Source organism: Bemisia tabaci, chromosome 1 (assembly GCF_918797505.1).
Source record: "Bemisia tabaci chromosome 1, PGI_BMITA_v3".
Classification (NCBI taxonomy): Eukaryota; Metazoa; Arthropoda; class Insecta; order Hemiptera; family Aleyrodidae; genus Bemisia; species Bemisia tabaci.
The window spans coordinates 19,825,948-19,851,513 of NC_092793.1; the positions used below are offsets into that span (position 1 = coordinate 19,825,948).

A 25,566-nucleotide genomic window follows, 5' to 3' on the forward strand; every position below is an offset into this window, starting at 1 on the left:
GGTAGTAGAACCGTAGACTTCAGTAAGATTATTGATGAGCATAGTAGCAATATTGTACTCACAGTAATATTACGGTGACATCACAGTGCTCATCATTCTAATCATCAAGACCCCGGTGCTACTACCGTGGAATCCCGTGTAACCGTAGAATAACCAGTGTTTTTTTCTCCGTGTGTACTTCCATCAAGTTTTCTCGGCGGTAAACTAAATTTTAAGTAGCTCAAGAGCGAAAGATTGTTCTGATAGATTTGCTGTTTCCAAGATATTTGAAATGAGAGCTGTGTGCCCTGTGACGTCACATGAAATAGAATTGTAAGCTAAAGTTCTGTTCTTTTTCTGTAAATCAAACCGACTCACTGATCTTAAAACGCTAGATCTGATGAGCCGTCAGTAAGCCACCTCCTAGTAAATAAAAAGAACTAACAAACTTCCAACGTAGATAGTTCCGTGCTGTTTCGTGAAGTTTAGAACGCCGGTCTCAGTTTGGCAACATGAGACTATAACTGAGTCGTAATTAAGAGTAACCATCAAACAGACCCGCATAGGATTCGGAAGTGTTCTCGCGAGAAATGGCTATGGCTTAGCTAAAATCTGCAGTGGGAAAATAACTAACACAAGAACTAATTAGAACTTGACCCCTCCTTCACCCCTATTTGAATCGGGCGATATTGAGAACAAAAAAAGTCCATTTTCTGATGAACCGTCTTTTTTTCTTAATTTAAAGGACGTCAGGACATACTGAAAATTAAAGCAATTCAACGGGTTTATGTTTCCGCGACAAAAATTCAAATAGAACACGTTCGAGTTGTTGAAAAAGTGCAAAATTCACATATGAGTAAGAAATCTAAGTTATTACTGAACAACAGGATCAGTAAATATAAATTTCCTGCTCACGAAATCAGCTCAAATCGGTCTTTGAAAGCAACTTTATCAAAGAAATTCAAGAAAAGGTCGTGACGCACTTACTTTAATCTTGACACCCGATTCTATGGTTTAAAAACAATTCAAGCCATGTTTAATAAAAATTTGACTCACCAGCAGTTTACTAAATTTTAATCACGGTCTGGTGCCAATTTATGAATAGCTGGATTATATTTTGCAACAAAAAACATTTGCTTCTTTAATTTTTTTATGATTCAAAGATATAAGTTTCTTACTGTAAAATGCAGCTAATTTGACATTTATAGGTTAAGTTAAATAATAATTTGGAATGTTTGTTGACTGCACAAGTTTGATCTTTCTGGTAAAATTCCGTGCGAAATATTAATTTTGAGAATGCTCGAGCAAATTAAGGGGAAAAAAGCAGTTTGGTAAGAAATAGTTACAGAGTTCCAAAGTTCTGTAGAAATTGGATCAAGCTCCGAGAAGTATTGAATATATTTTAATGACTCTGAATGAAGATTAAAATCGGAAAGTTTTCTAAATACACGGTTATGGGATCATGCAATAATGGAGCCAGAGAGTCTACGTATGTTATGGCGAAACATTGAGGCTAGGTGTGAAGAAAGAAGAGAAACAGGATGAAGTTACTCACGAGAGCAGCTAATTGATTGGTAATAACGGCCGTCAAATTTTGACATTATAAACTTAATCAGTAAAAGCGTCAGATTTTTGAAACATACCTGTAACAAAAAAAAAAATAAACGAATAATAATACATTGTCTCATTACGTACCACATCTAGTAAAAATTTGACAGTTAGAACTGCGAAAAAAACAATGACAGTCAAAAAATCGTCAGAATCACGTATATGTCATGGTGAAAATGTACGCAGAGAATATATTTTCCAATGCTATTAAAACTCAATTCCGCAAGGTGGAACTATTTTTTCCGGCTCACATTAGTGACAAAGTATGCTATCAGTTTCCCTGAACAGATACACTGAAAAAAAAAAAAAAAAAACACATTGTATCTTGAGTCCAGACTCTTAAAAACATCAACAAGAAAAAATACTCTTGATTCAATCAGATTTATAAGCTTAAATCAAGAACCAAGCCTCTTAATTTGAGCGGCTTTCCTTTTGATTTAAGCTTAAATCTGATTGAATCAAGAGTCCTTTTTCTTGTCAATGTTTTCAAGAGTCTGGACTCTAGATCCAATGTGTTTTTTTCCAGTGTAGGTGCTTTTGAAATGAGCTAAAAATAGTAAATTAATGCAAAAAAAAATTTAATAATTATTGCAAATAATAATTTAATAATTTTTGCAAAATGTAGTTTATTTGGCGCGATTGAAGGTCACGGGTGAAAATGTAGCAAATAAAAACTGATCGACATTCTGAATCATCTCCCTGCAATATCGGTATTTTCTTGATTCCTATGAGCTTTATGATGGATCATCCACGAGTAGCATCCTGATGACTCAACAAGTTCGGACTTCCCTTGGAACAGAGAAAGGGCTTCGGCTTCCTCCTCGGCATCGCGAATTCCTGACACGGTGAGAAAGTCACATCTAAGCTTTAAACTAATAAAAATTCAATTTATTCTGCATGCGCTCCGCCAAGTTTGTAATAGGGGCCCGGCGAGTGAAACAAAACGAGGAGGGAACAACGAAGTGTCCGGACGGAACGGAAGGTGCAAGAATAAATTGGAAACCCCTTGAAGCAAAAAACAATGATCATTTATATTTAAAATATGCCTCGTGGAGCTCCCATAGCGTGATGCCAGATTGGGGTCGAGGACTGGGTGGATACTGGTAATGCCTTTTTTGAGACGGTAGAAAAATCGTAAAAAAAAACTTCGCGCGTAGGCGTGAAAGTTAAGGTACGTCCAAAGTTTTGACCGCAGACTAGACTTGGAGGACTAAACAGTTTCAAACTGACTTCCTGAATTTAGTAGTACCAGTTGGCAGCAGTAACGGAGCTGCCTAAAAGATGCACCTCCCTACTTTTTTATTTTATTTATTTATTTTCTTCTTTCTGGAATAACAGTGATCTTGACAGACTATTGAGTTATGGAGTTCCTAGCAGATTTAAAAGTTCGTCTTCTACTACGCTTTTAATCGCCATCTCACCGATTTAGTCTTCTATGTCTTTCACGCTTAGTTTCTCAGGGTGTGTTTTACACTTTTAGATCTGGTTCTTAATGAAATCTTCAAATAAGTTTCAAGTAAACTCTATCAATTTACTCAAGGGCAACGAAACAGGATTCACGAGGCGTAAAAACTTCTAAAAAAAATTGCCCTTGGGTGTGGACATTTTCTTCTTCTTTTTTTTAAACAAAAAACCTTCAAAATTAGATATCAATTTCTTTAAATAAAACTGAAATCAACAATTTGTAGAAACACTTAAAAATGTACACAAAGAATTATGTCTCCTTGCCCTCTCTACCACGAGGAAACCCATTTTTTCAAAAATGTGAGTTGACCCTCTTACGTTGATACAATCAAATGTGCATGAAATCATTACAATTTGTCTTGATCAATTCATGAACCATCCAAGAAAAAGAGAGAAAGAAAAAAAACTGTGCCGCAGACCTCTTCCTTTCACTTCAGCCATTAAATGACCCGTCTCCAGAAAGTGCAGAAAAACTTTCTAATAGCGGAAGAAGGAAAAACCCTCTCCTCGCTTACTCCTTGCCAAACTTTAATTATGAAGGTGCCGTAACTTCTATATCCGTCGATGTCGCAAGAATTGAGCAAAATTTTGCTACATCGCGGGACCGCTCCGTTAATGACAGGCCTCCTTGCCTGGGGGTGCAACAATTTTAATTTTGCGTTGAGGTAGGATTTGCATTTAGTGTGAATTGCTTTAAATTTCCTGACGCGAAATTACAGGGCCCACTGTAAAATAAGGAAATAATTAGAGAGGGGGGATGAAAAAACCCGCGAAAATGGGCGCATACGACGAGTTACTGAACCTTTGAAGACGCACTCAGCCGACTTTCAGTTTTCCTCACACTTTCATCAGCTGAAAAAACGCGAAGAGAGCCCGGTTGCGCAAGGAGGGGTGGTGGGTTCTTCCAACCACCCCACTAACTCATTGTCAGTTACAGAAACAAATGGCTCACCAAACTGAGAAAGTATGACACATTTTACTAGATGTATGGTAAATTATACCGTGGGTCTACATGATTTTTGTCACAGTGATACACTTTTCAAGTGTGATAGTTTTTAATAAATTATGACAATATTTTTGGTTACAATAATTCCTGATCAAGAACTGTACAGATATTGAGTTTTTCTTACTTTCATTTATTATTATTATTTCTCGTTGCAATCATGCCTCGGCCTCGGCTTTTTAATGTAGTGGTTTCTTGTCCTCGTTTGTTTGTTATTCTTGATCGACTGATGACGAAATGAATGTCAAGTCGAAACGTCTGGTACTTATTTTTTATCTAGTAACCACAATGAAAGCTTCAGAATCTGAAATGTTCCCCTGATTTTATTGCTATTATTGAATGTATTTTTTGGCTTCTAGCTCTTAAAAACTAACATGTATGATATTGAAAAATATAATTAAAACTGGCGGGTAAACAAAGTATGCCTCACTCGAATAAATTGGGAATGCGGGGTTTTTAAAAAAACTTGCCCCGTCTCCGATTGAACCGATTTTCAGGCATTTTACGTTATCTATCTTTTGCTCTACCATTTTTTCTCCAAGTAAATCTAGAGGGGATTTTTTCCTCCAGCAAAACTGACTCGAAACGAGACGAGACGCTGTCTAGAGTGAGAGTGGATGAGCCGCTCTGGATGGGGTTTGAGCTCCTGAGGCCGAATTTGCATACGTAATGGAAACTCACGCACGACGCACGGGGTGGAGGGTGCGAACGCAAGATGCAACCCGCCAGACCGCTGCGCCACGCTCCGGGGCTAGTTACCAATCAAGCAGTTCTGTAGGTCTTCTGCATTTGACTTCATCAAACCGAACCCCTCGAAATAAACACAGTTAACAATTCCCTCATGCTTGTCGGATCTCCTGCGAAAATCCCATGCATGAGTACCGGGTGCTTTGGGTAGGGTCCCTTTGTACCCAGAGTTACAACATCTCAATTCTGGTTGGGCTGAAAGTGGCCTTTAAAAAAAAATCCAATTCTGATTGGTTCTCGCTCATGGAGTCACAAAAGAGTGCACCAAGATGGCGGAGGCTCGAATGTGAACAAAAATAATGAAAATATGACCTAATTGTGATTTATCAAGAGTAAATTGTTATTTTCATCGCACCAAAATGAAAATAGATTGAGAAATTATTCACGAATCTATCTCATTTTATTTTATTGCAGTTTCTTTGGTTAGGTTTTGATCAGTTTTGTTGACGGTGTTGTTTTTGGATGACAGGCATCGCAGGATTCCTTTTCCTTATCCCTCAATATCGTTCGTTTGGGTGCACACTTTTGTGACACCGTGGCAGCAAGCCCAGGCCAGCTGATAATCGAGATGTCTTAACTCTGGGTATAGAGGGACTCCAGCTTTAGGATGAAGACCAGAGCTCCGTCGCACAATGGATCGAGTCAATAGGGGAGGTCGGACAAAATTTGGAAACTTTAAACGCTGATAACTCAGTTAAGACACAACTTTAAGGTCCCGAAAGTGGTTCCAGCAGTCTCATCGTGAGATTCTCTTCTCGAAGCACCCCTTAAAGTTTAAAAAGTGGAAAAATAAACAGCCTTATTCGCAGTTTTGGTCAAAAATTTCATGCCCGACCTCTCTGATGACTCGATCCACTGTGCATCGCGTCGGGGGATGAAAAAATCAAGTGTGCAAGAAGTTCCAAAACACGAATTGTTTTTCCGGTCTGGCCTTTAAGCTTCCTGATAAAATGCCCAAAACTTCAATTTTTCCTGATTGGGGGTGTCTAAAGGCATTAAGTCTGGAGTAGATACAGGGTTTTTCCAATATATGTACGCAAAAAATAGTCGGTATTGACGACCGAACCTTCTGTTCACAAGGCTCCTGCACTTTCTTTGCTGTGCTTACAGAACTTTCCTGTTGTGAGAACAGAGCTTCGGTCGTGATTGCAGTCCTCATAACTGAAACTTTCGTAGCTGTAACAAAGAAAGTGGAGAGGCCCTATGAGCAGAACCATTTTTTTGTGTAGTTCACGTGTAGATTGACTTGTTTTGCGAAATGCTACTCCAAGGGCGAATTGCATTATGCAGAAGAGGTGGATCTATAAGAAAATTGAAACCCCCTACAGGCCCGTAAAATTTCATTTTTGTCAACGAGACAATTTGAGACAATTCTGTGTTGAGTCGCCCTACATCGTAGGGTGCTCTAAGACTTCTGAGGATGAGGCCCTGCGTAAAATAATTTATGTACTCTTGTTTTCCGCCTTGCCACTCGGAGGTTGCGCCTTGCGATTGGTTATAGCGGCGAGGACGATCACCGTTGCGGCTGGCGCCTAATTTTTAACGAGGTCCCAGATTTTCAACACAGAGATTTGGCCACTTAAACCCAAAATTTAGTCGATTTGGCACAGAAAAAACTTGCAAGAAAAAGTTCTGCAACAACATGTGCACTGGAAAAAAAAAAAAACCATTTTGGATCTGGAGTCCAGACTCTTGAAAACATTGGCAAGAAAAAGGACTTTTGAGTCAATCAGATCTAAGCTTAAATCAAAAGGGAATCCGCTCAAATTAAGAGGCTTGGTTCTTGATTTAAGCTTAAATCTGATTGAATCAAGAGTATTTTTTCTTGTCGATGTTTTTAAGAGTGTGGACTCTAGATCCAATGTGTTTTTTTTTTCCAGTGTACTTCACATATCAACACAAAATGTTGGTTTCTTTGTCTTGCCGTGCAGTGGCACCATCGTGTCCCTCGCGAAATACTTGTTGCCAGAAACTCCTAATTTCCCCGCGGGGAAAATCGGCTTATTTGAGCCGCGCGATTTCCCCGCCCGCGCGAGTCGTTAAAGTCGGTTTTCGGTCGTTGGCATGAGCAACAGCATTTCGGGGGGGAAGAATCGCAGTCATCCGCAGAGTCGCTTTGTTTTCGGGCGCCTGTTATTTAATTGAAGTGACAAGTACCTCCCTCTCCGCGTCTCTCGTCAGCGATAACAAAGGAGCCGAGTCACCGAGACGTCATCCCGTCTGCTACCTCGGAGAGATGCAGTGCAAAACCGCGGATCTACACCCGATTGCCATGAGACTTATACGGGGTTCTTGCCCGGGACGCTGGCGCTCGGGGTGGTTCCCCGCCGCGCCGCGATGGTTCGCCCGAATTAGTCGCGCGTCGAATCGAGGGGCCCGAGACCAGGAAATCGGAAGCCTTTGATGGAGAAGGAGCTCGGATGGAGATTCGGCGGCTAAGAGTTTCCGGTCCGTTATTGCAACATCGCTCGGTAATTTCCTATAGGATAGGTGGACACTTTTAGGAGGAAGGAGTCGTTCCAAGTTTGGGAGTCATTGCACTGGGAGGGTCTACCTATCTTTTGAAAAGAAATTTCAAATTTTACGACTGAAGGTTAGCAGAAAATAAATATATGGTGCTGACGACAGAACCTTCCGTTCACAGGGCTGTTTCTTTGTTACACATACATAATTGTTTCGTAAGTGTAACAAAGAAACTGCAGGAGCCCTGTGAACAGAAGGTTCTGTCGTCAGCACCATCAATTTTTGTCTGTGTTGAAAAGCTGGTTTATGGCTAATTTTCTACCCAAAGACTGCTAAAACCATGCACGTAATAGGGGAGAAGTATGGCTCAGCCTAAGGGCCGATTATTGAAATTGATAGACAAAGCTATATCCAAAGAAGACAAATGAGATATGGAGGGATCCTGTTGGTGGAAGCGGGTGGTTGCATGGACAAACGAGGAAGGTAATCGACTAACTATCGGCATCCCACGAGAGACCCGATGGTTAGTCCACCGTTTTCTCCCTTAGTCTATTAAAGGAACAACCCATTTCAGCCAATAGGATAGCTCCATACTCACTTTGACTTCTTCGTCTATCCTTTTGTCTATCAATTTCAATAATCAGCCCGCTTGAGGAGATGGAGGGTTCTCATCAAAGCTCTCATGTAAATACACGTATTTTCTGTAAAACTACTCCACCTTGGAAAATAAAATCTCTGGATGTTAGAGCCGTGCGTAAGAGCTGGATATAGCGTCCGTTTCGGGCTCAAAGACCGAAAATTCTGGGTGTAGAATCCGTTGCTCAGCCACTGAGTCTGCGGCAGTCGAAGCTACGGCTCCAGCACCCAGAAATTTCGGCCTTTGAGCCCGGAACGAAAAGTTTGTTAACAACCCGCGACTTTTTTTCTCAGTGCAAGTGAGGATTACATCACGCGAAAGAAGTTAATCTACATGGGTTCAAGAGCTTTTAAGACCAGGATTAAAAAGCCGTTTAGGGATAATTTTCTGCCAAAAGGCTAGGCTACCATCAACGGAGGACGAAGCGGTAAAAACGACGCTTTACCTGGTGAAAATATAGGCTTTTCAATCTAAATTTGGAGTACATTTTAACAAGGAAAGGATCCAAAAATTACGTCTACTTTGGGGTTATGGTAACGCCCGAGGGTCCACTGAATAAACCTGTTGACTGGACTGGCAACACCAAGTAACCCAAGACGGTGGTCGGCGCTTTGGGTGCGACCGTGGCCTTGAAAGAGGCCTCTTTTTGAGGGCGGCCGCGCACCCCAGCTTTTGTCACCTGAGTCATCTCGCCGCCACCGCGATGTCAATCCTCCATCATTAAGCGCCTGTGTTTCGTGCCGGAAAAAACCGGGGCCAAGGCGCCCTTCGTCTTTGGCTTCAGCTTCATGTAATATGTATGAGCTTCGATTTCAGCCATTATTCTCTTTTGCCTCGGGGAACTTAGCCATCGCTACAACTTCTCCCTCCTGCCTTAGCTCATCCTGTGCCCTTTGAGCCATTTTTCCGCGAGGTCTTGCATCGAGGGACTCACTCCCGTCGACATCTGATTATTTACTCATTTGTTACCGCTAACGGGCCTCGTGTAGGGCACCTTGATGACTTTCGTCTTGTTTTATCGCACGCCGCGAAATAATGAACAACAAACCACATCAAGAACGATCGCTTCTCCGATCGATCTCAGAGTTATGGTTTTTTCTGAGGGGAGACTCAATGCTACCCGTGCCGTTCACTCAAGAATACTCTCACTAAATGGTCGATAGAGCTCGAAGTTGTGGCGAGCGTCTTTATACTCCACACATTTACCTTGGAAAAACTTTTTCGGGAATCTTGCAGTTGCTTTCGACGTTGTGATATCCCAGACCGTATCAGATATTCGGAAAACTGAATATTTGTAAAAACAAACTTTTTTAATTAATTGCAATCCCTGTATCATTTCTTTTTTTTCATTTTCCCCCCTAAACAAAAAAAAAACTTGCTTTTACAAAAATATACTAGTCGTGGAACAAGGGAAATTTTCTGTCTGCAAAGAGAAAGCATAATAAAATTAAACGATTCCATTACAACTGGAGAGCTTCATCCCAAAAAGTGAGCCATGTTGTTGTCAGAGCTAAAATTAAATTTGGCGTACTGAGACACATCCTTGATGGAAAATAATCCTTGATGCAATCAGAATCAATAAGGAAACAGGTCTTTTTTGAGGGACGCCGATTTTTCTCGCTGATACTTTACGGACTACGCAGTTACGCCAAAAACTAAAATCGAAGTATGCGTAGGATGTGAAGGGTGCGAATTTCAGCGACTATGAGATACATCTTCAATGCGGTATTGCTTCCTTTATGTATGTGTAAAACAGAAGAATGATGAAACATAGGTGTGAAATGAGGGTGGCTTTCGAAATCGATACGGCACCGAAAGTGGGAATTTCGCACTCACAATACGGGTGCACTGAAAAAAAATTCTCGGCGTTTTTACCAAGGTCCGTTGGTAACTTTACCATCTCACTTTTTTTACCAATTATTGGTAATTTTACCAAGACAGACTGATAAGCTTACCTAAAAACCGGTATTTTTACAGTTTTTTTTCAGGTAAGAATACCACTTTTATTGGTAATCAATTCCCGGTAACTTTGCCATTTTATCCTGGTAATTCTACCACAGTCAATAAAAAATATTGGCGTTTTTACCGGGGATCAGTAAAATTACCAATTCCATAAATGGTAATTTTACCAAGAAAAAACTGGGATCAAATAGAACCTGAATTCTTGGTAATTTTACCTTTTTCTTAGTAAATACACCGAGATTTTTTTTTCAGTGTGCCACCTAGGAACTTTCAAAAACAGGGGCTGAGGAAGAGGAGGAGGAGGAAGAAAGGAAGAATTACAAAAAAATAATAAGAGGGAAAAGCTTTGATGTAGCGGACGAGACGCAATGACCTTAATTCTTGAGGGGCTGCAGATGCCACTTGAGCCCGGCTATGGATAGAGTCAGCAAGTGTGAGATGCAAAACAGTCACATCAAGGGTTCTTGTCTTCAGACTCCGTCTCTCTCGCCATCCCCCTGCTTGCCCCTCGCAGACAAGCCGTGACACAATTCGTAATTTTCTTCACGAAAGAACGTAACTACATTTCAATGCTGCCAGATTTCCTTTTATAAAATAAGTTTTTACCGAGAGAATCTTGGTCACACTGAAAAAAAAATCTCGGTGTATTTACTAAGAAAAGGGTAAAATTACCAAGAATTCAGGGTTCTGTTCTATTTGATCCCAGTTTTTTCTTGGTAAAATTACCATTTATGGAATTGGTAATTTTACCGAGAAATCTCGGTAAAATTATTGACTTTTTCGGTAATTTTACTGGACCCCGGTAAAAACGCCAATATTGTTTATCGACTGTGGTAGGATTACCGAGATAAAAAGGCAAAGTTACCGGGAATTGATTACCAATAAAAGTGGTATTCTTACCTGAAAAACAGTAAAAGTACCGGTTTTTGGTAAGCTTACCAGTCTATGTTGGTAAAATTACCAATAATTGGTAAAAAAAAGTGAGATAGTAAAGGTACCAACGGACCTTGGTAAAAACGCCGAGAATTTTTTTCAGTGCAGTTTAGACTGAAAATTCTGCTGACTTCACTTCTAGTCTCATGCAAAAATCAACAAGAGTTGACACAAATCGCACATCAGGTGTATTGTTGTAAAAAAATAAATTATTTGAGTCACTTTTGTGACGTTGCAATAGAGTTACGTTCCTTCGTCCAGAAAATTGGTGCCGATGATTCAGGCTTCACCACTGATAAAAAAACAGTGGAATAAATGAACAAAATTTTACAATAAGGAACTACTCTTCTTGACTCATTTTTTTTAAACAACTCATCAATGGTTATAAGGAACGATACCACCTGTCTGCAAACTGACGATTTGATAGGACGGAGGAAAAACTTTGCCATTCTGGTAATTTTGAGGTTAATTTTGCAAAATGTTTTATACACTAAAGCGTTTTCACAGCACTCCCAATGCGAAAATGGAAAAATATAAAGACATCAGCTTGCGTATTTTGTATTGTAGAATGCGACAGATTCGCTTATTCATTTTCGCCAAAATTGTCAGTTAAGCTGTATTGTTCCTTCCCCATCAATTTGGACCATTTCCTGGGAAGAGAGCTCCTTCTATGAACAAGCCTGAGATTGCAGTTCCGTGTAACAGAGTGTCGTTCAAATCTACAACGTTAACAACCGATTCAATGCACATCAGCGGGGCGATTATTGAAATGTCATCGACTCTATGTCGCCGCTTACGACAAGACATAGCCCCATCTTAACCGTGCAATATATCGCAATTCGATGTCTTATCGGGCTGGTTTAAATTTCAATAATCGGCCCGCAGGCGGTGCAACTAAATCTACTTTCTCTCGCTTTAACTTCGTAGATGTTATAACTCTCCAGACTACGGTCAGTTTTAATTGTCATTGGATACCATACATCAGGTTTGGTTTGACCTCCCATTCCTATAATCAGGTACAGCTTAAGAGCCCCCAAAGGGATTTTTCGGGCAATTCTGGACCACTCATTGTGAGTCTCACAGTCTGTAGCGGCGCCTGATTTCCTATATGGACGGCTTTCCGCGTCGCGTTGCACGCGCCTTATGAAACCGCGGCTGAATAGACAAAACAGACAATCCGGGGGCATCGTGCGTACCCATTGAGGAGACCGAAGAAAAATTTCGCCGCAGTTCCGGTCAGCGAGCGGGGCGACCGAGAAAGTTGTTTTGTGTGCGGGCCAAACTCGTCCCTTTTCATGTCCCCTCTCGACCCCGCCCCGACTCCAACTTTGGTCGCCGACCCGACAGCTTTCGAGTTCTTTCAAGTTTCCACCCGCTCCGTTTCCGGGCCGCCCTTTACGAACGCGGAAGAATTTTAATCTAAGCGTATAGTTGAGGATAGTTCCTTTTGACTCTTTCGCCGAATTCCGGAGTCCGGATTCGCACCCGCCGAACGTTCGCCGATCGTCGGATGATCCCTGGAACGCGTAGACGGACGTGAGCGACGGAGCTCACCTTAAAATTCGGTTGCGTCCTTTCTTCCGAAACCGCGCTGGAACGGAAAGCGAATGGCTTCCGCAGCGCTGTCCGGGAAGTTTGTCTAAATTTTAGCCTCGACGCAAGGGTGACTCCGGTTAAATAAACGCATCGCTCTTTCTTTCGGCGTCGTAAACAAGTTGCTGAGTGCTTGTTTTCTTCGCTGGATAACCGCGCGCTTCCTTGAGAGCTTAAATTTTTTTGGAGGTCAAACTTGAAATTAGAGTTCTCGCGACGTAAGATTCACTTCATGCAAGAAGAGACACGAGTGAACTGAAATGTTTGCGGCTGACTCGCGTCTCCTCCTCGAGCCTTCGTTTTAGAAGATTTCGAGGAAGTAGCTATTCTATGTATATTGAAGAACATTTCGGAAAAAAAAAAATTAAATTTACATTTTTTTTTATGACAGAATATCAGGCAAGATCTCAGTGAGGTAAATATATTGAGACATTCATTGCACTAAATCGAGGGTTATCAAAATCGGCCATATTTTGGCTCTCTCCGTTATTTTCGGGAAAAAGAGAAGGTCGTTTACTCCAGCCTTACATAATTCAAAAAAGGAGATGAGATATAATCTTACGGATGCCTTAAAAAAGAGAAAGCGGGGTCAAAAATTGGGACAAAATGCTTTGACGAATACTGGAACGGCCCCAAAGAAACTGATATGTGTCGCAAAATTCCGCGCGAAATTAATTTGTTGGGTCGCAAACCACAGACTTTGCAGTAGCTCTGTAATGGATAACACTACGGAACGATTCAAATAAAACAAAGATGATAATGAAGCGTCGGGAGCATCTGCGGGGGTTATGGAGCCAGTAAGATGCTGCTACCAGCTCAGATTTAGGGGGGGGGGGGGGCTGTTCTTGTACCATGGCGGTCGCCGAATCAAGGTCTTGCTGCTGTAATTAACTGGCAAACGGCAAGACGTTTACAGTCGCGGTTTCAACTGCTTCCTTTTCCTCGTACCCCACGCTGGAGTCATTTCTCAGGGTTGACTCCCTGCAATTGTCCTGCCAGGGATCCAGGTCCCTGCTGAGCGCGACCGCATCTCTTTCGCTTAGTTCAACCGAGATCATCCAGTTTAAGCATTAAGAAGGACTGATGAGGCATACTCGGAATTCGCACCAACCGCTTTGACGTGCCAACTAAACATGAGGAGGCGTTACGCAGCATTCTGTCCGTACTGAGAACTTGATATCAGGAATTCAGTTTTTAAGATCGAATATTCTGCCGTGCTACGGAAACAGGCCGTAGGAGCATTCAAATGTTGCCAAATTCTCTCTCAAAAAATACTTATTGAAAAAAGTTATCAATACTTTTCCCTGAAATTGTCAGACTCTTTAGATCAAATTTCGAACAAAATGCTCCGAAAAATCGGAGGCAAAATATTCACAAATTTTCCTGAAAATTCGTTGCTATTCGAAGGAAATTTGGCAACACCTGATGGTCGATACGGCGTTCTACCTCAGCACGGCAGTGTTACACTGGGTGTTAAGGAGAGGATTACGCGGCATTGTGTACAAAATTATCTGAAAATTTAGGGGGGGGGGACATTAACAGTTCTCCCAGTACATTCGGTTTTTATGAAAGGAAATTCGGCAACGTATGAAGGCTCATACGGCGTTCTTCCTTAGCACGTTCGAAATGGGACCGTTGTCGATTGGAAAGGCTCTGGAGCCGATGAAACGCGTAGGAGATGGTAACAAAGCGACAATGAGTATGGTAACCACTCGTGCCGCTATTAGGTCTTAAATTAACCTGCTCCTCGATTGTTGAATCGATATCGAATGACCTTGATCGATATATAGCATTGTTAAGATAGGGATTTATCGATCGGAGGCATTCGATAACGATTCAACAATCGACCCGCTGGCTGTTGAATCTGAAAGCAAAGTCTGGAGTGCTGCCGTGCTAAGGAAGAACGCCGTATGAACATTCGAGAGTTGTCAAATTTCCCTCGATAAAACATGTATTTTTTCGAAATTCATGCATATTTTTCCTTGAAATTTTCAGATATTTCAGATTAAATTGCGTACAAAATTTTCTGAAAATTTGGAAAAAAATACTCAAAATTTTCTCAATAAATTTGGTTTTTCTCGAAGGAAATTTGGCAACATCTGAAGGCTCATACGGCGTTCTTCCTTATAGCACGACGGAGTGGCGAACGGTCTCCAGGCCGGGACTCGACACTCGAGGTGGCGGCATTGGATTTTAAGGCGGCGTGGCGTTTACCTGGCGACGTTCGAACTAATTCAATGAGTCGGTGACAGGGACTATTAGCGTCGCGGTCGGTCGTAATCGGAGGCACTCGGTGGCGCGGGCGTGGAAGCTGCGAGCTTTCACGGGCTCGCGGAGTTGGTCGAGCAGCGGGCGCGACGCGACGACGGCAGACGTTTTAGCGGCAATTAAGCGCCTCAATCAAGACGTCAAACTCCATCGCTGCGGGTCTTAACTTTGAGGCCAGGTTGCCAGACCGCCCCGGCGACTCGACCGAGCTCCACTGGGGCCCGGAGCGTTTCGGCAACGTCGCGTTCTGACTTGCGGTGAGGGATGTTAGCCGACATTCACACTCCGCAGCGTCGTCGATGACGTCACTCGAGGTTCCTGGGCGGAACTGCCACTTCCATAAAATTTCACCTGACTTTATTTGGGAGTGCGGGGTATGCGCGGTCACTATAGACGAATTTAGTGTGACGTCACATCTCGATTTAATTTCGATATCTCGAAAGTCGAAACGTGCCCCAACAAACGAATATATAGGAATCTGCGGGATTTAGGCAGGGGGGGGGGGGGGATTTGCTTAATGACTGTCACTGATATTACGAGCTTATTATACAATCAATTCTTGTGATTGTGATCTCGAACGTTTTCGTAAAGGGCTAGCTTTCATACTTTTAAAGTCCCATGGAGCAATTTTTTAGTTTCAGGCAGTTTCAGCATTATTTCGTCAATTGTTCATTTTGGAGGTTATGTTTGTTTGTTGGGGCACATTTCGACTTTCGAGATATCGAACCAACAATATCGCTCCGTGACGTCACCACTAAATTCGTCTATTATCTCGAAGTCAAACCTTGAGTCTCACTTCGGAGCCATTTTTTTTCTTTTTTTCTTTGGTAAGTATGTCAATTTTTGGCCGAAAACAAGAGATTTGCTCCCTTAAGAGTTTTGAGCTCTCGGGCTACAGTTTACGTGACCAAATGGCCCTGCCAGCCATGCCCAGGGAAGGGATCTTTCGAATACGCAACATTTTCATTCTGTTAAAAGGAATCAAATATGCGGGGAGTGGTAAAATTGACACCTTCATCACTTGCCTGTCCTAAAATTAAGGAAATAATGACTGATTGAAATCATTGAACTGTATTGAGGTTTGTGAAACTGTGAGTGGAAGTAATGCCATATAAAATCTTAACGATACACGATGGCACTTAGGATGTTTTGAAATTGCATGGCTGTAAGATGCGACAGCGTTGAGTCAGTTGGTACGCCCAAGCCTTCCTACGCGCCTTCAATTTCAACCGATAGGCAATTTCTCGACATAGGAGCACTTTGATTTGCATCATTTCGCCGTGCTGTTTTACGCATTAAGCAGAAGACGAACGCACTTTTAGTGACGCGGTTCCATCAAAGGTCAATACAATACCTGCGCAAGAATAAAAGCTTACCATTTTTTGACTTCTAAGGTTTGAGAACTAATTTTAAAATGATCAAGAAATTCATAGATGCGTTGCGTCAAATCGATGGTCATGAAATGGATACTCTATTACGACAACACTGAGTCATTTAGAACGCCTCAACCTTCATATGCGCCTCGAATTTCAACGGATAGGCAATATATCGACATAGGAGCACTTTGATTTGTATCATTTCGCCGTGCTGTTTTATGAATGAACACATACGAAGGACTGTTTTGTGACAGTCATCTTTCAGAATACATGAGCGAGAATACAATTTCATTATTCTTTACCTTCTGAAATTATGATCTTAAATTTAAAGAGATTCACAGACATAAATCACACAAGGAAAACAACAAACTGAGAGAAATGTTCCACTAAATTTTTCTGGGAGTAGCATTCCTTCTAAATCAACTGGTATTTCTTTTTGGAAAAACAGGAGATCACTTGAAGGGGTTATCCATAAATGACGTCAGGAAAATGGAGAGGTGGTAAAGGTCCTAGGACTACCCGACAAACCACTTTGGAAAAAGATGGGCGAGGGAAAGAGGACCCGAGTGGGGAGAGGGAGCAGTCAAAAATTCGGAAATAGTACCAGACGCCGCTTACGGGCGCCCCCTATAAATTGGCCTTTGGGGGGTGAAAATCCACTAATTCGGGGTGTAACACGACAACCGCGAGGTGAGGCGGGGGCCATCGGAGCAGTCGTCAAAGCGCCTCACGTAATGCGACTCAAATGAAATTTACGTAGGCGGAGCATTCGAAACGGAGGCGGCGCGGCGCAGCGGTGGCGGCGGGTGAGATGCGAGAAAAGTCGCCCCTGTAAAGGCGAGCGCCTTTGAGCCTCGTAACAAAGGGGCCGTCGACTGACGCTCCGTTGGCATTTCTCACGGAAATACCCCTATAACAGTGCCGATTTGTGGGGATGGAGATCTTGCCCTCAGGGAAGTCACGATTTTCCGATACCACTGTACAATTTTACAAAAACAATTTGCGATGATTGTACCCACACTTGGAATTTCAAAAATTTTAGATCCCAGGAGAAAATTAATGGAATTTTAATAAGTCATGAGAAACCAATTGTGGAACGAGTAGTTTCCCGCGGAAGTTATAGAGAAGTCCCGGATGAAATGGTTATCATCAGGGTACACGATAACTGAGAACATTTCAACTGAGCAATAGGTACTTATCAAAGTCGACATAAATAATAATAAAGTAGGTGTTTTTATTTGAGTAAAAATCTATAGAGCAGAATCTCTACATTAGCGTCACAGTACAATATTCTCGAGAAACGCGTCCGCTATACAAAGCACGAATTAAGGCACCACGAGCTATGCTTCTAAACAAAATTTCACGTTGACCACGTTAAAAAAATCCAAAAAATCCAAAGTCGTACGTTGGAAATTCCGGTTTTTATGTTATAATGGAATCAGTATATTCAAACTTCTCGCTTCCGGATGATCACATAAAGAAAGTGGATTAAATCGGTCATGCAAAGCAAACTAATTGTTCGATGTAAATAATGTTGGGTACCAATCCTTTTTTAAGTACAATATTGATGAGGAAATTAATGTTGTGGTAGCTCATTTATTTCACTGTCTATGGATCCATTCCAAGAAATAACCGAAAACCCCTTTTTCTACTAATGTTCCTTAAATGTTTGAGAACCGAAAACAAGAAAAACATCCAAGGCCCAACTTTTTGGAGGCAACATATGGCAACGCCGGCTCTGGCTGACTGTCGGCGACTAATGGAAATTTAATCAGCTGAACCAGGTGGTGGGCTTATTGCCTGAATTGTTCGCACCCCCTCCCCTACCCCCTGGGTCATACGGCTCAGGACCCCCCGACCCCTTTTTGAGCGCATTACATGCACATTACTGTCACATTCGGCACGAAATGTGGGCAGATCTGGTTGGGTCCTCCTCAGAATGATGGCACGACTCTTTTCTTTTAGCGAAATTAGCACGTTGCCGAGACGATTGTAATCTTGAATCCAGGTATTTTTCCCATGCACCAAGCTATTCCGTTTACGATGTTTTAACTATCAAAAAGGAAGAGGACAATACTAATCATCGATGGACAGGCAATCCAAGAGAAGGTAGGATTGCACCAATTTCAAAATTTACAATTTGAGGTTAGCCTTTCTGTGATGGTACTTCGAGGGAATCTTAAAAACTCCATTAATCACAAATTAAACCACATGTAGCCTCCAATGAGAGGCATTGTTTGCGGAACCACTTTGAAAAGTACCCTTAGTCTAAACTTGTCCAGCGGGCTGATTATTGAAATTGATAGACAAAGCGATAGAAAAAGCTATAGACAAAGAAAACAGGGGGAGTACTGAGCGATCGTACTGGTTAAAATGGGTGGTTCCAATAGGCTGAGAAAGAAAATGATGGACTAGCAGTAGGGTCTCTCGTGGGATGCCGTTAGTTAGTTTATTACCTACCACCTTTGTTCATTGCAACACGGAAAAAAAATTGCTGATTCAACAATTCAATTGCTAATAACAGTGAGTGCAATGTTTCAACGCAGATGTTACAACAAAAAATGCTACTTTAACCACCCCCGTGGTTGAATTAGTTTACAATGTGGTTAAAGTAGCATTTTTTTTGTTGTAAAATCTGCGTTGAAACGTTGCACTCACTGTTTTTAGCAATTGAATTGTTGAATCAGCAATTTTTTTTCCGTGAACCACCCACTTCCACCAATAGGATCTCTACAGACTCCTTTTGTCTTATTGGTCTGTAGCACAAAGTAATTGATTAAAAAATCGAGCTACAAGCCTAAATAAATGATACAGAATAGCTCGATTTTTTAATAAATTACTTTGTTCTGTACAGCTTAGCCAGCCAAATTTGGCAATAAAATGTATTTTTCTATAGCTCTGTCTATCAATTTCGATTATCGGCCCTCAGTCGATCAACACTGAACAATCAGGCTGGAGGAATTAACATTAATAGACAGCAGCGGGACGAAATGAAGCACGTAATCCGGAGGCATCAATCCGTCGACGACACGGGCTCAGCGGTGCATCGGTGCATCGTGCGCCCCATCAATATGTAAGCGGCGCGGAGGAGGCCGATACAAGGCGGCGAATCTCCGGGCGCGTCCCATAAATTAAATTTACACCGACTGCGGCGGATTTCGGCGGAGGCATTGAGATAGTCCCGAGTTCGCAACTTTAACCATCTTCAAACTTTGGCGCGTCGCGGGCGGGGCGTCGCGGAAGCCCGAAATAATAAGCTCGCTGAAATACAGTCCCATTCGGATAAGTCCCGCGATTTGACAAGATGGAGAACATAAGTTCCGCCGCCGCTGCAGCGGGGCCGTCGCGCCGCTCCCGAACTTAAAGCTGTTATGTCATCCTTACAGAAATTTTACGCTAATCCCTTCCCTCGCGCTCCACACTATTCACTCCGTAATTTTCTACTCAGCTCCCTTGCCAAATTGTCGAGCAACGGATACGCAGAAATTCCAACGAGTAGGAATTCTCATAACTCTGCCGTGTTAAGCGGGAACGCCGTAAATCCATCAAGATTTTCCCGCGTTTTTTGGAACTTAACACTTTATAAAATTTAAAACGTTTTACATATGCACCTCAAATTTTCAGGTTTTCCACATCTGGAATATAAGCCAGTAAATCAACAGGAGAAGAAGAAGAATTATCAGGTTAAGTTCTTGATAGCGTTTGAAAAAGAATTCTGTTAAAACATTGTCCCAAAGTACACAAAAGTTTTTGCTGTGAAACATTGTTTCCAAAAAATTTAAAATGGCGTTTACGACGTTTTTGCGTTCCACGGCAGAACTAGAATCTCTTCATACTCAGAGTCGTGCTATCCTGGGTCCTCGATGTCACAAACGGGCATGAAGATTGCACAGTTTGTTGGGAATCGCAATCATTCCCGGATTCATTTCCTAAATTTCCCCTCTAATTCCGTTTTTTCCCTGCCATGACCTGAGTGTCCTGGTCCACACCGGTTTATAATCTGTGTAACTGGTGAAACAGTAGTATTTTCGTCCGTTTGTGACATTCATGAATCCTAAAACGGTAGCCGATCTCCAAATTCATGGAACATTTAAAGGCTTCCTGTTGTCTCTTTCTTAATTAAAAAATAAAATATGAGAGGAAATCAGGCAGCGTGAAAAGCAACCGGGCTGATTCTGGTGACAGGTCCTCTCGCTCGATGGTAACGTCCTACAAAATTCCGATTTTCCGTGCAATCGCGAAACGTCGGTTGCAGTGCAGTTTCCTGAGTCTTAAGTACCGGCCCGCCACCGGCACTCGGAAAGTGCAGGAAGATTAAAGGAATAAAAATGTCAAAATTTTGGATCATCCTCGATCAAGATCGGGCGATTTTAAGTCCGTTCCTGCATCCTCTGAGGTTTGAGATAAGACTTGTGTACGGGGAAAACACAGGACAGGATGGAGGCGGAGGAAGCTTAAGTCTGCGAGAACTTAACTTAAGCGTCTAACTTTCAGCTCTCTCAGTAAGTCAAGTGTAGGGATTGTAATTTTCATTCCTAGGCTCACGCATGTTTAAGTACTAAGTCTCATAGGTTAAGATTTAAGCAAGCGGAATTTTCACAGCGTATAAAGTTCTTGATTTTAACGACCCACGCCTAGACACGAGACCTCCAACTTGGACTTCGCCTGGCAAGTAAATGCAAAGGAGAGTAAATTTGAGTCTTGACAAATTTGAAAGTAGAAATTTTAAAAAATTAAAAAATGGAAAATTTTTAACATTCATACCAATTTCAAACATTAGAAAATAGAAATCTTTAACATGTAAAACAAGAAATTGTTATTGTGAATAAAGAAGAGGTTTGTAAAAATAGATATTTATTATATTTTAGAAAAATAAACGAGGAAGCGGGTTGGGAAAGAAAGGGCGACAGTCTCGATGCATTTGACAATTTATGAGAGAGATTGGAATATATCAAGTTAATGTTTTACAGAAAGCAAAAATGGGAGTATTACTAGTGAGAGGATAGGAATTTTTTGAGCTGATGAACCCTAGCTGATCAGTCTTCTCTCAGAATCAATGTTTTTCTCAAGCCTTTTTTCTTGAAAGAAGAGAATAATAAAATTTTGAGTTTGCACCATGGCTTTGCCTTACCTCAGAATAAGAGAGACTCTTTGAGATCTTCTGATGCAAATGGTTTCATTTAGAAATGTGCGCTGTTTGATACATTGTGATACAGAGCTAAGGATAGGCCTAAGATTCGCCCGAAAAGAGAAGAGCATAAATTTTACGCATTCTTTTGGAGGAAGCAGAGGAACATAGAAATCCGGCTCTGAGAGAAGAATTAATAATCGAACGCCAAACGGACCTTGAAAGGCATTGAGCCACGCCTACTTATGGAAAAAATAGGGCAAAAACTAACTTTAAAGCGAGAGTCGGTGAGCTTATACAAAGGGTAGCTGAGTCAAAAAAGTTTGCTCACGCATGAACGAAGCAACAAATGCTAGGAACGAACATGGTCCGGATTTTTCTTTCTTCAGCACTTTTTGCCGCTTTCGAGGCAAAGCTCCAGGAAACGACTGTCGAGCATCAGAGTGCGATCCCTCATTTGATCCCTTCTGGTCAACAATGTTGCCACTAAAAGTAGAAAAAATCCATCGTTCATCGGTTTACAAAGGGATGAAAAAATTGAGCCCACCTTTAGAGTACCTTCATAAGAAAAGGAAGTAAAGAAACTGGGCCCTTGCGAGACCCTTATTAGGGTTCAGCAAAATGGCGACGACTCTTGATGGAAGGGATTGTTGCCAACCTGCCACAGGGCATCTGCTGTGCTTATTGCCTAACTGCCATAGTGAAGATATGGGTTGAGAAGATTGTTCGGATGTAATGTACACAACTATTTTCAGAACTGAGTTCATACGCCCAACTACTTGATCTGAGTCATGATTACAGGGATCAAGCAGATTAAACCTAATTTTTTGTTATTTCGAATCTTCTGTATGCAACGCGCGCAAAACCTGAAGTAAATGGCTGAACAAATCAGAAGTGGATGACCATAGTCTTTCATATGAAGATTCTCCACCCTCCTTCCCTTAAAATTAAGGCGGGATAGCACAAAAACTGAATTCAGTACTTTTGCACGACCTCTGTCAATCTTACTTGAAAAAGAGGACTTTGGTAACAATATCATCTTTAGACGTGCTAACCAACATTTAGACACAATTATTTGGCAAAGGAAGCCTAGAAAATATGTGGCTGTCCACAGTAAACGAAACCTTAAAGCCAAAAATCTTAAAATCAAAACATTTGCGCCATGGATCAGAAGTAACCATAGAAGCTTTGGTAGTAAAAAGGTAATCATAAAATACAAAAGCAAGACCTGAGTTCCGGCAAAATGGTCCAAAAATCTGTTTCTTTCTTATTTTTTTAATGACAAATTGGGCCAATATTTTGATCGGCACGTACTTGACTTTAAGTTGTCAGATTATAGTCAAAATTTTTTGGACGGTTTTAACACATAATGGCAAACTGCGTGGATTCTTCCTGCGTAATTTCACAGGAGGTGGTCTAGTCTTGTGATGCAAGTCTGTAGTGGTAATCGATGGCGAACTATATGCTGTCATGCTAAGGAAAAACGCCGTATGAACATTCGAGAGTTGGCAAAAAACCCCTGATAAAACATGCATTTTTTGACGACATTCATGCACATTTTTCTTTGAAATTTTCAGACATTTTAGATTAAATTGCGTACAGAACTTTATGAACATTTCGGAAAAAAATATTCACAATTTCCCGAGTGAATTCCGTTTTTATCGAAGGAAACTTGGTAACGTCTTAGGGCTCATACGGCGTTCTTCCTCAGCACGGCAGTATGGGAGAATTTCCCGTCGGATTAATTTTTTTTTTCAAATTTGGCAACAGAGGGAGCGTCCAAAATCTGCACGAGAGCGGCCATATGAGCGATCACTTGCCAACCTGGTTAAATGGACTGCACTCAAGTAGCTTCCTCGACGCGACGGCTAACTACTTTAATTCCTCGGTTTTTATCATGTATTTACTTTCCCGGCGCTTTTCTTTTTCCGAGCGGAGCTATTTTCTTTTATCGAGAGGAGAGTTATTGTTTTCACGAGTCGTCTCAGTTTCCACGAGCGCTCGTGGGTTGCCGAATTTTATTCTCACGGAATTTTGAGGTTTTTGTGAGAGAGGCCCCAATGTTATTTTGAAAGACATGGAGCCTACACCGGCTTGAAGCGGTTGAGAGGATATTTGAGAACGGTCAGGCAATCCCAGACCGTTCTCCCTCCGGGAATCTGACGTCAGTCATGAACGTCTCCTCATTATACAGTAACGTTCAACGGTTCAACTAAAGTTGACAACAATGCTCCAGACACGGATTAAAAATGTTTGGTTGTACAAGTATCAAGTTGCAACCGACGATACTGAGCAAGTGTTGAAATGCGTAAAGTATTAACTTAAAGATCGCAAACCATTATTCCGCGTCGCTCGTATTTGTCGGGAACGGAGTCTTAGAGAAGAGATAATTGTATACTTTTTAACTTTTTCATCAACATTGACGAAAAGTTTACAATGATAGGAAGCAGGGAGCAGGAAGACAACACAAGATCCTGATCGATCATTCATAGTTCGAATTTCGAAACCAATGGTGAACTTTGATAAAATTCCTTATCAATGTTTAGTACACCTACACTAAAGTGCGGCACATAGATATCTAAAAAGACTGAATTCACCAGAGTTTTGTCAGTAGCATCGGTGGTTCAATGGTAGAATGCTCGCCTGCCACGCGGGCGATCCGGGTTCGATTCCCGGCCGATGCATTTTTTCTTAGCACTGACAACTTAGGATACTCATGAACTTGATTTCTCTCAATGATTTTGCCCTAACGGACATAAAACGGACGAAATATACGCAATGAGAGGCTAGGCTGTATTCGGTACCGACGGGCAAAAAAAAGAGCAAAAAAAAAAAAAAAAATAGAAAATACAATCGTTCACTTCAAAAATGTATTTCAACGATGCTATAATTGAATGAGTCTCGTAATCCGTAACAAGTTCGCCTTCAACTCGATGGATGCAATTTGACTGGCTCGAGAGTTAAAATAATTGTATCACGCACTTCAGTGTGGAGTGATGTCCAAGGCCGAGTGACTTTCGTTGTAATCTTCGTCTTCTAAAGACTATCGCTGCGAAGCGTCTAGTAACTTTACTCCATTCTTCCTTTAGGAAAATAGTTTGATATTGGCATTAAGATAAGTTGCAAAAGTAAACACTCAGCTCCTCACTCCCGCTTCACAAATAATTTTGATGTAAGGTTCAAATTGTGTTGCAACGAATCCCTCACTTCTAATACTGTAAAACATTTTCGGAGTGTGGGTACTGCCGAAAAATTGTCAACCAGGAAGAATGTACTGATGTATTTGATTTTTATCCCTATCCAGCCGTCTATTTTAGGCGTTTTCATAAAATTTATTCCCCATCATGATTTCCAACGGTAGGCTGTAAATTGTTCCCTACCTCACTCGCTTGCATCACGGGGGAGCATGGAGGGGGATGGGGGGTTTCTGCTCGAGGGATTTTCCAATTGGGGAGGCCTGCGTTTTTACTCTCTTATTCGAGTCGTTTTGAATGTCCCGCTAATTTTGGTTATCTTCACACTTGATGAACTTGCGGGCCCACTGTCTCTTCCGCTTCTCGCCCCTAAGTTGCCAGGTTTGCTATTTTACACGGGTTTAAATTTAGGAGAATTCTAGTTTTTCAGCACTACCCGGCAACAATGCCACCCCCAGGCTTGACTGCCACGCCGAGATGAAACCGCGGCTCTCCCTACGGTCGCCGTTGGAGTTAAGCGGTTTTTGATATCGATAAACTCGCTCTCTCGTTTGCACGGTGATAGGTACTTCGCGGAAGCCTCCGATTGTGCGCACATTTTTGTATGGAGATCGCGGGTTCCGTTTTTTCGTTGGTGTATCTCTGCATCGCTGATTTTTCATATAAAATTAGTGCTTGCGTTTTTTTGGCTTATCTAACCGTATCCGGGTTGAAAATACCCGCTGGTCGGAGCAAGGGTTGTTGTCAATATCAGGGATTTTTGAAAGAGCAGGAAGGAAAATACTCTTGCCCCATTACAAAAGGTTTTTGGATGGGTTTCGCTGCACTGGAAAAACCAGTTCGGACCTATGAACCATAGTGCGGTATTCCATATCAGCCGAGCTTCTTAGTTCATATAACCGTACTTAGATTCGTGTAACCGAACTTCCAAACATAACCGACATGTAAATGTGGTGATGTGGAAGACCGTCCTACGGTGCATTACGACCGATAATTTTTCTGCAATCGAACGCTTGTGAGGCCTCATTCACACGCACAAGATTCCCTTCATTTTGGCGGAATAGGTAATAGCTGAGTGATTACTTCTTCCGTTTGAGCACTAAAAAGGGGCGAAAAACGATGAGCAGCTGAAATTTCCGCGAATCGCTGATTCAGTACCGTTCCGTGCTGTGCGATATATCGATCTGCCATTTACACCTATGCAAAAGGAT

At 41.8% G+C, this 25,566-nt stretch overlaps 1 protein-coding gene and 1 non-coding gene across 2 annotated transcripts in view; one reads left to right on the forward strand and one right to left on the reverse strand.

The window, feature by feature from the left end:
• Sema2a (Semaphorin 2a) overlaps positions 1-25,566 on the reverse strand; it is a 769,825-nt gene that overhangs the window by 351,292 nt on the left and 392,967 nt on the right. The gene's annotated exons all lie outside the window — the stretch shown is intronic.
• On the forward strand, positions 23,775-23,845 carry TRNAG-GCC (transfer RNA glycine (anticodon GCC)). Its single transcript has one exon. It is a non-coding gene; the product is annotated as a tRNA-Gly (tRNA).